Genomic DNA, 9,667 nt, shown 5'->3' on the forward strand with positions numbered 1-9,667 from the left:
AGCCAAAAGACCAGTTGGCAGAACAAGTATTTAAATTCTGATTTATTGTTTTCATTCAACAAATATTTATAGTAATAATAATAATATTTCATAGTAAATAAGTGTCTATGTGCCAGGCCTTGCACAAAGCTCTATCTGAGTTAGGGGTTATCTCTTCAAGTCAATAAATGCTGCTTGAGTACTTGGTATGTGCAAAGCACTGTCCTAGGCATTTGGGAGTCTATAAAGATTGCAACACAAGTGATTATGCTACAAGATAGTATAGACCTATTAGGTATCATAGAAAAAATACAACTGATTTGGTAGCTCAAAGACAGGAGTGAGCCTATCCCTAAAGGAACCTGGAAAGGTTTCACGAGCAGATGTTAGCACATTATGGCTTGAAAACTCAGAAAGCCCTCCCACCCTCTACACACAAACCACAGGGGCTGTCCCACGGGCCTTAAGCAGAGGCACCACTGTAGTGAAACACTGCCCCACAACCCCATCCCCACCCCCACACAGGTGTTCTAATTTCCATTGCCCTGTGCATATGCTCTTTTTGACTCTGGCGTAGTGTTTCAGTCCTGCTTGTTGCTGGTATCACCTGCTCATGAACTGGTCTGTGGGTCATGGAATATTCTAACCTGAGCCTGTCCCACACCTCCTGGAAAGATCTGTTAGGACCCAACAGATCATGTCCATATGGCTCTTTAAGCTTTTCAAAGTATCATCCTAGATAAGGAAATGGATGGAGATTTAAATGTATGTCATTATATCACTGAAACTATGTCATAAAAAATAGAGATAGCAAAATATGCGGGATTGTATTCGGCAGTAGTTATGAGCACGCAAGCCATTTGGGGGAAATAGCTTGGGCACTTAATGACACCCCTGACTTCAACCCACCCGTATTTTTTCAATTTATATTTTGTAAGATGATCTGTAATGACATGCCATCAAAAAATAAATACTGTAGGAATCAGCAGAATTTTCCAAGGTCCCATCCAAACCGCTCTGTACACATTCATAATCTGAATAACAGAATTCCTTTTCTTCTGTCAGTCACTGTGTTTGTTTTCTTTTTGTGGCCATCAGAAGCTACCAATGAGATAACTCAGAAAATATCATGCACAGGGAGCTAATTGGAATGGACTTTGCTACTCCTTGGCTTGTTTGAAGAAGCCGAACTCAGGCACGAAATTTCAGAGGATGGGGAGTGAATTCACAAGTCATGTGTCATAATTCCCTCTAACTCCATTCCCAACTCCTCCTCTTCTGGGCATGATGGACCCAGAGGGAAATAAAACCACAGCTGAGCCTTCATGGTGGGCACTGAGAGGTCTGTAATGAAAATATTATTTCCTCATCATCACTTCAGGAGACCAAGGAGTCTAATGGAGAGATCGGTGAACTTCAAGCAGAAAGATGGAACGCTAACCCGCCATTGAATTATCATTAGTCCTCATGTAAGTCAATCCTTTGGTTTCTTCTGCTGTAAAAGGGTGGGGAGTAAACTAAATGTTCCCTGAGATTCCCCATAGTTTAACATTTTCTGACTAGATTGCTCTCTACTCTAGGCAAGCAAGTTTTCCCACACTATCCATCAAGTTAGTTTCCCTATATACAAGGGAAGAAATTCTTAAAAGTGGCAAAAGTTAGATTCCAGATCAAAATTGTTGTTAAAGATCATTGTGTCTCTCTGTGAACTAAGATAAAGCAAGCACCACCTCTCAATTTGATAGGAACAAAGTGACTCCCTCCATGATAAACTCAAACCAAAAGCATAAAAAAATTTTGAAGTTACATTTAAAGCTTTTTGGCCAATCCTGTTTCTGTATTGGGGTGCCTGGCTGGCTCAGGTGGTAGAGCATGCAACTCTTGACCTTTGGGGTTGTTGGTTCGAGTCCCACACTGGGCGTAGAGATTACTTAAAAAAATTTTTTAGAGTTTCCAAAAAAAAATCCTGTTCTTGTATTCTTGAGTCAATTCAAATACTTAAAAGTAAAATGTGTTGATAAGGTACCAGATACAGACGCCTACTGCAAGACAACGTGTGCCTCTCCTTCCCATTTATTCTCAGCTTGCTTTTCCAAGTGGGGCCCTCCCCAGCCACCCTATCCAGAAACACACCCCCAGAGGCTCTACCTTTGCCCCGACTTTATTTTCTTCTTTAGTATTTATCATCATCTAACATAAGATATATTTTATTTACTTAACTCATTCTCTCCCTCTATGAAAGCAGAGTTTTGTCTATTTTATTCATTGTTGTATTTGTAACATCTAGAACAGTACCTAGCACTGGATGGATGGATAGTAAGCACTCAACATTTATTTGTTGAATGCATAAATAAATATTATTTACTATTATGATATAACAATTGCCACTTTTAAAAGAGTGGCATCTATCAGGCGTATAACCAGAATAAAGGCATCCCTGTCTTCAGGATGTTTTTTTCCAGCTCCAGATTACAAGAAAGGTCCACCTTTGGTAGGAACACCCTACCAAAAATAAATAAATAAGCATTCCACATTGGCAATTATGACACAGCCTGAAGTCTGACCTAAATCAGGGGATTTAACTTCAGGATGACAAGAGGATCAGAGAAACACATTATTCTCAAGTTGTTTCAGTCTCGGTCTGGGCAAGCCACAGAGTAAGCAAAGGTATCTTAAATGTTTTTTTGTTGGAGTAACATTAGTCTGAATGCAACCAGGCTTCTTTTGCTTTTGCTTCTTAAACACAAATTATAATGAATAGCTCTATGATAAAATATTACTCTGGTTCTAATCTACACTCCAGAAGAAACTCCAGAATCTCTCTCTTGGGGCTTCTCCTAAATTACTCCGGAATTCTAGCGGCTGATGTAGGGTGAATGGGAGGTGAGCAGTCAGGGAGATGCCCACTCCAGAGTAGGAAGGGCCACTCTGATGTCCTGTCCACCTCTCCAGCTCTCAGTTCTCAGTTCCATGTGTCTCACACTCAGCCCACCCCAGGCTCCAGCCAGCTCAACAGCATTGTAGTAAGATGGGTTCTGTAATTCACCTTCATGGATCAAAATCGCTGTCTTGTTTTTCCTTCCAAAGATCAGAACTATCTTTTCAACTCCTTGCTGGCTGTCAACCACTCTTGGCTGCTGGAGGTCGCATGCATGCCTTGTCATGCAGCCCTCTGCTTTGTCAAGCCAACAAGAGTGCAGCAAATCCTTCTCAGGTCTCCTGTGATTGGTAAGTGGCAATCAGCCACAGTTTGCCTAAGCCAAAAATTTGGCAATCTTTCTTAACTGTCTGACTATTCATTTTATCTCCATAATAGGTATCAAATTCATCCACCTAGCCACCTCCCAACCGCCCCTATTCTAGTCCAAGCAGCCATCATCTGCCACTTGTATTTTGCAGCGGTTCCTTAACTATCCTCCTTGCTGCCTCACTTCCTCGTAATGGAGTCTCCTCATTGCCTCCAGAATGGTTTTTCTAAATCTGAGATCTGGTCTGATTTTTTTAAATTGCCTTCCTAATTCCCTGTTATCCTCAGGATAAAGATCAAATTCCTTAACATAGTCTACAAATGACATTCCTAATCTAGGCCCTATTTATCTCTCTGATTTCATCTCTTGCTCCTCTCTCTACCTGATCCTCAACACAGAATAGAAGAAAATCCAGAGTCTCCCTCGTGGAGCTTCTTTTAAATTACTCAAAATTTTTTTCCTTGTTTCTCTGCGCCAGCCTTTCAGGACTACTCAGAACTAAAACTGACTACATTTTCAGGACTATTCACCGAACATGCTCTCCCACCCACCACCAAGCCTTTAGGCAGACAGCTTCATTTTCCTGGAATATTGTGTCTTCCCCATAGGCTTTTTTTGATATCACTTTACAAATCAAGTCTTTAAGAAATCTTCCCTGACTTGTCAAAGCCTTCACTAGTCCCATTATGTTGTCCTTACTCCACCAAACTGTTCATTACGTTCTGTTATCAATGTCCATCCACTTGTACTTCCATCAGGCTATAATAAGCCCTTTAAGGTAGGGACCATGTCTTGTTCTTTAGTGTATCTCTAGTATTTAGAAGGCGATTAGTAAATATAAAGCACTACATTTTTTTAAAAAATGTAATAATACCTTAATTTGTTACCAATTGTCCCAGGTTGTTTTCTCTGGAAGGTAAATAGTAAGAGGTGAGGAGTTCAAGAGCTGTATCAGTGAGAACACCTGTATAGGAAGAACATAAGAACAAGCCAGGGGGGCAGAGCTAAATGTCAGGCCAAGATGGACACCTGACAATGTCTCTGCCGGATTAGCAGGGAGTAGAGAGCAAAGATTTCCCATGTTGGGCAAAAGAGCTAGACCTCATATGCCTTGCTTAGACTTTGGTGGAGAGCCCTCCAAGAAGAGTATGACATCAGCTTGAAAGCTGAAGCCAACTCTGAACAAGCCAACAAGTGGAGTTGTCAGGAGAGCACACCCCCTGCAGGCAGGTGACCAACAAGCCCTTTCTTGAAGGGGAATCTGAGCAGCACGTCCCCCCAGCTATCATACCAATGAAGGTATTCAAAAGTGTGTTCTTCGGGCTTTGAAAATAATATCAAAAAATAGGTTCTAAGGAAGCCTGGGTGGCTCAGTCGGTTAAGCGTCTGCCTTCAGCTCAGGTTATGATCCCAGGGTCCAGGGATCAAGCCGCACATGGCGGGGGGGGTCCCTGCTCAGCAGGGAGTCTGCCTCTCCCTCTTCCTCTGCCCCTTCCCCAGCTCATGCTCTCTCTTGCTCTCTCAAATAAATAGAAAAAAATATTTTTAAAAAATGAGTTCCAAAAATAGTTTAAGGTTTAATAACGTCAATAACAGTATATATTAAGACAATATGTATTAACATACTATCAACAATATATATTACCAATATTTATCAATAACATCATGTATTAAGTATATTTCTCCCAAGATAACTGTTTTTGAGGAAATGATATTCATTATTTAAATACATCAGTTCTGGCCCGCTTGGTTTTCAAAAACCTAATCATGACTTTGGAATCATTGCTCCTACATATACAGGATTTTGATTTCTTTCTTTTTTTTTTTGTAAGATTTTATTTATTTTTTTGACAGAGAGAGAGACAGAGAGGGAACACAAACAGGGGGAGTGGGAGAGGGAGAAGCAGGCTCCCCGCTCAGCAGGGAGCCTGATGCGGGGCTTGATTCCAGGACCCTGGGATCATGACCTCAGCCGAAGGCAGATGCTTAATGATTGAGCCACCCAGGTGCCCCAGGATATTGATTTCTTTTTTCATTTTATTAACATAAATTTTTACAATTTCTAAATGGCTATTTTTGATCCAGTATTTGTCTTTTAACAAATTGTATGGGAATAGTAAAAGGTAAATCTTTGTCCTAATATGCTAATATAATCTAATTTGAACTCATGCAACCCAGACTCTGCAAAATGTCAATCACTTCACCACTTGGATAAACTGAGTAAAATGAACAAATTCCACTAGATATAATGCAAAGAAAATGCTTAAATTCTTGCTTTTACCATATCATATGTATATTCAACTTGCTAAGTATATATTTTAAAATGAGATTTGATAGACTCTAAAAACAGGTTTTGCTAAATTTTCAGAAACCAGAGTAGTAGAAACAAGCACAAATTTTCAGGAAAATAGTCTATGTGAGGCAAGTTGTTTCATGAAGCCTAGATTAGAAAATTTCACTTTAAATATCTTGTGCAGAAACACTGTGACCATACACATGTATTTCACTAGACTTCCTAATATATGGAACCAAATAGTTCTACTATCCCCACAGCTTTTTTCCAATATTAAATGTTTTATGCTCCCCTTCCTAGATCATCTTTGTAACTTATTCACTTTTTGAAATTTTAAATTCTTGTCTATATTCCCTACACATACTCAAACTTTCCTTCTAAAAGAATAAAGTCCGCATCCTCCCTCCCAAGGGAAGGGTTCTGTGGTTACCAATAATATTTGGAAGACAAAAATTATTGATGAGAAAAAAAATTATTGGTGGGGGGGTGGTGTGGTCAAATTGATTCAATCCTACAGGCATGTACTGAACAATGACTGTATACAGAACTCTGTGCAAGGTGTTTGAGATATCAGGATGTACAAACTAGAATCTTGCCTCTGATAGTTTGCATTTTAGTGAAGAAGAAAAGGACATATGGAAACTATACTGAGGGAGAAGCATATAACAGTGAAGAATCAATGTGGTATGAGCATGACCTATGAGAAATAAGAGGAGATTTTAACAAAATGGGTTTATTTTGTGTATGTGTGTGGTAAGAACGCTTACCACGAGACCTACCCTGTTGACAGATTTTTATGCATGCAACATAGTGTTGTTATCTACAGACACAGTGTTGTACCAGCCTTGAAACACAAAGGATATAAAATTGCCTTTTGAAGTTGTGGTTGAAAAATGGATCTTATCATCATCATCATCATCATCATCATCAAAAAATGATTGCTATGTTGCTATCAGCCCATGATTATCATGTGAGATTCCCTGGGATAGTCACACCTGTAGAAGTCATCCTGCCTCAGAAGTCCTATCACCTCTTTCAGATCCCTAAACTCTAGATTAACACACTTCAAATAGTTCTCCACATAATGGTTAACTTTCTGTCCTCACGGTGGTTTGTGTATCAGGAGAGTAGTATTCATGCTGTCAGCACTTACTGAGAGACTACCAGACGTCAGGCTTCAAAGAGAAAAAAAATCATATAACTCTCAAGGATTTCATCTTTTCCTCTAGAGCACAATGCCCAGTCTGCAATTAAATGTGTGCTTGTATAATTACCTATTTGAGGTCTGGCTTCTGCATTACACCGTAACTTCCTTGGAGCAATATAATATATCGGCTAACATACAGGGCTGTGAAGTCACACTGCCTGGGTTCCAGTCCTTGCTGTGCCACTTACTTGCTATGTGACCTTGGACCAATCCCTCAACCTCTCTGCATCTGAGTTTCATTATCTGAAAAATACCTACCTTGTAGGGCTGCTGTGAATATTAAACAAAATAAGGTCCATAAAACCCTTAGTATAGTACCTGCTACATAGAAATGCTTGATAAATGTTACATATATCTAGGGCAGGAGTCATTTCTCCTTTGCTATCCAGTTCATTCCTTGTGCCTGATACCCACTGGTGCTCAATAAAACGAACTAGTTCATTTTTGTCCCCGTAGTAGGACACAGCAGGCACTGAAAGCACAGTCGGATTCTTTAATTCATTCAACAAAAATCTGAGCGCCTACTATGTGCCAGGCCGTGCCAATACAGCAATCAATAGAATAGTAAAAAAAATCCCTGTTCTTGTGAAGCTTATAATATAATGGAAGAAAGACATACCAAAAACATAATGCATGTAGAAATGCTATACTATGTTTAAAGGCGGTAAGTGCTAGAGGACAAAATAAAACAGAAGGGAGATTGGGAGTGCAGAGGAATGGGTTGCATATTTAAACAGGGTAGTCAGGGTAATCCTCCTTGAAAAGTTATCATTTTGAGCAAAGATTTAAAGGAACTGAAAAAAATAAGCCTTGCAATTATCAAGGCAGGGCATAGCCCATGCAAAGGACCTGAAGCAGGAACATGCCTGGCCAAGGAACCGCAAAGGGACCAGTGGGACTGGAGCAGAGTGAGTAAGGAGGAGAAGCATAGCAGATGAGGTCAGAGAGTTAATGGTAGGATGGGAGGGGGCACAGATCATATGGGACTCCGTAGACCACTGTGAGAACTTGGGCTTTTACTGAGTGAGATGGGAGCCAGTGTTGAACAGAATGACATGATCTATCAGACATTGGTGTAGATATATATTTAAGAATCAATCTGATCTGGGGACGCCTGGGTGGCTCAGTCGGTTAAGTGGCTGCCTTCGGCCCAGGTCATGATCCCAGGGTCCTGGGATCGAGTCCCACATCGGGCTCCTTGCTCAGCAGGGAACCTGCTTCTCCCTCTCTCTCCCTCTGCTTGTGCTCTCTCTGTCAAATAAACAAAATCTTTAAAAAAAAAAAAAAAGAATCACTCTGATCGGGGCACCTGGGTGACTCAGATAGTTAAGTGTCTGCCTTCGGCTCAGGTCATGATCCCAGTATCCTGGAATAGAGTCCCGAGTTGGGCTCCCTGCTCGGTGGGGAGCCTGCTTCTCTTTCTCTCTCTCTCTCGCTCGTGCTCTTTCTCTCAAATAAATAAATAAATAAAATCTTTAAAAAAGAATCAGTCTGGTTGTTTTCTTCAGAATATGTTAGATGAGGGAAGGAAACCAATTAGGCAGCTGTTATAATAAACCAGATAAAACATTGATGGTGCTTGGACCAGAGATGGTAGTAAGTGATAAGATTCTAGATGCACTTTGCAAATCAGAAAGAGGGGGCGCCTGGGTGGCTCAGTCAACTAAGTGTCCAACTCTTGATTTCACCTCAGGTCATGATCTCAGGGTTGTGAGATGGAGCCCTGCGTTGGGCTCTGCGCTGGAGTGGAGCCTGGTTAAGATTCTCTCTCCCTCTTCCTCTGCCCCTCCCCCTCTCTAAAAAAACTTAAAATAGTAAAATAAGTAAACATTTTTTTAAAAAAAAAGAAAGAGCAAGAGAGAGTCAATAATGTCTCCATCGCTTTTGGTGTGAGCAACTGAAAGGATGAGGTTGTTGTCAAGCAAGGCGGAGGCTCTGAGTGGGCAGAATTGGGGCTATAAGGAACATCCAGAATTCAGGGTGGGATACAGTAAGTTGGACTTTCAAGAAGAGAAGCCGAGTAGGAGTTTTGGAATACAGGCGTTTTAGCCCTCCTCTAGGTGAGTCAATCCGAACTCTCTTAGGACTATCTTCTCTGAAGGAAAAAATCGTATGGAGGACTTGGAAAAAAGATGTCTTTTAGATCCTTCTACCTTTAATTTACTCAGCTGGTATTTATTTTATTGAGGGCCTTGTATGTGTCAGGCAGCCCTGAAGGTGCTGAGACAAGCGCCAAGTAGAAAACAAAACAAAACTCTGCCCTCACCGGACATGTTTCCTCTTCTCCAACTCCGCGAGTCTGCAGAATGACCCGTCCAAAGGGAGAGCTAAAAATCTGAGCCTTCCCAAGGGTTAGTGCTGGGATAAAAAAAATCAGTGAGCGTTTACAAAGTTTTTTCTGGTATTCTGTTTGTTTGTTAACCATTCCATGGAGAATGTGAACCAGGTAGTCAATGTGACTGCTTTCTAGAGCATCAATGTGAGAGAAATCAAGATGCAACATAATTGTCTCCAAACTGCCTTTTCTAGGGAGCTCCCTGGAAGAAATTGCCAGAACGTGAGTTTTCTAGTTAAAAGGAAAAAATGTTGCAACTACTCAAATCAATACGTGACTACCTCAACCACCCCTGTGGTCACATGTGTGGAAATCTCCTGGCAGCACAGTCAGTATTTGTGCTAACATTAACACACTCAAGGAAAATCAAAATATGCTGTTCACGGTTGTCAGGCCCTCTTAAAAGCCTACCCCCTCCCACCATCTCTTAGATTGACATATCTGCAGGGTAATGGAGAGAAGGCAAAGCCCTTTTCCATCTGCAAGGACTATGGCTAAAATGGTCTATCGAATAACTTCCCCAGATAATTGTATATCATGTCTGCCTGGATTAACAAACAGAAGATTGAGTAACAAGAGGAAACCCAGTAGATGACACAGACAAC

This window comes from Leptonychotes weddellii, chromosome 6 (genome assembly GCF_054177405.1).
Source record: "Leptonychotes weddellii isolate Sample4059 chromosome 6, ASM5417740v2, whole genome shotgun sequence".
NCBI classification, from domain to species: Eukaryota; Metazoa; Chordata; class Mammalia; order Carnivora; family Phocidae; genus Leptonychotes; species Leptonychotes weddellii.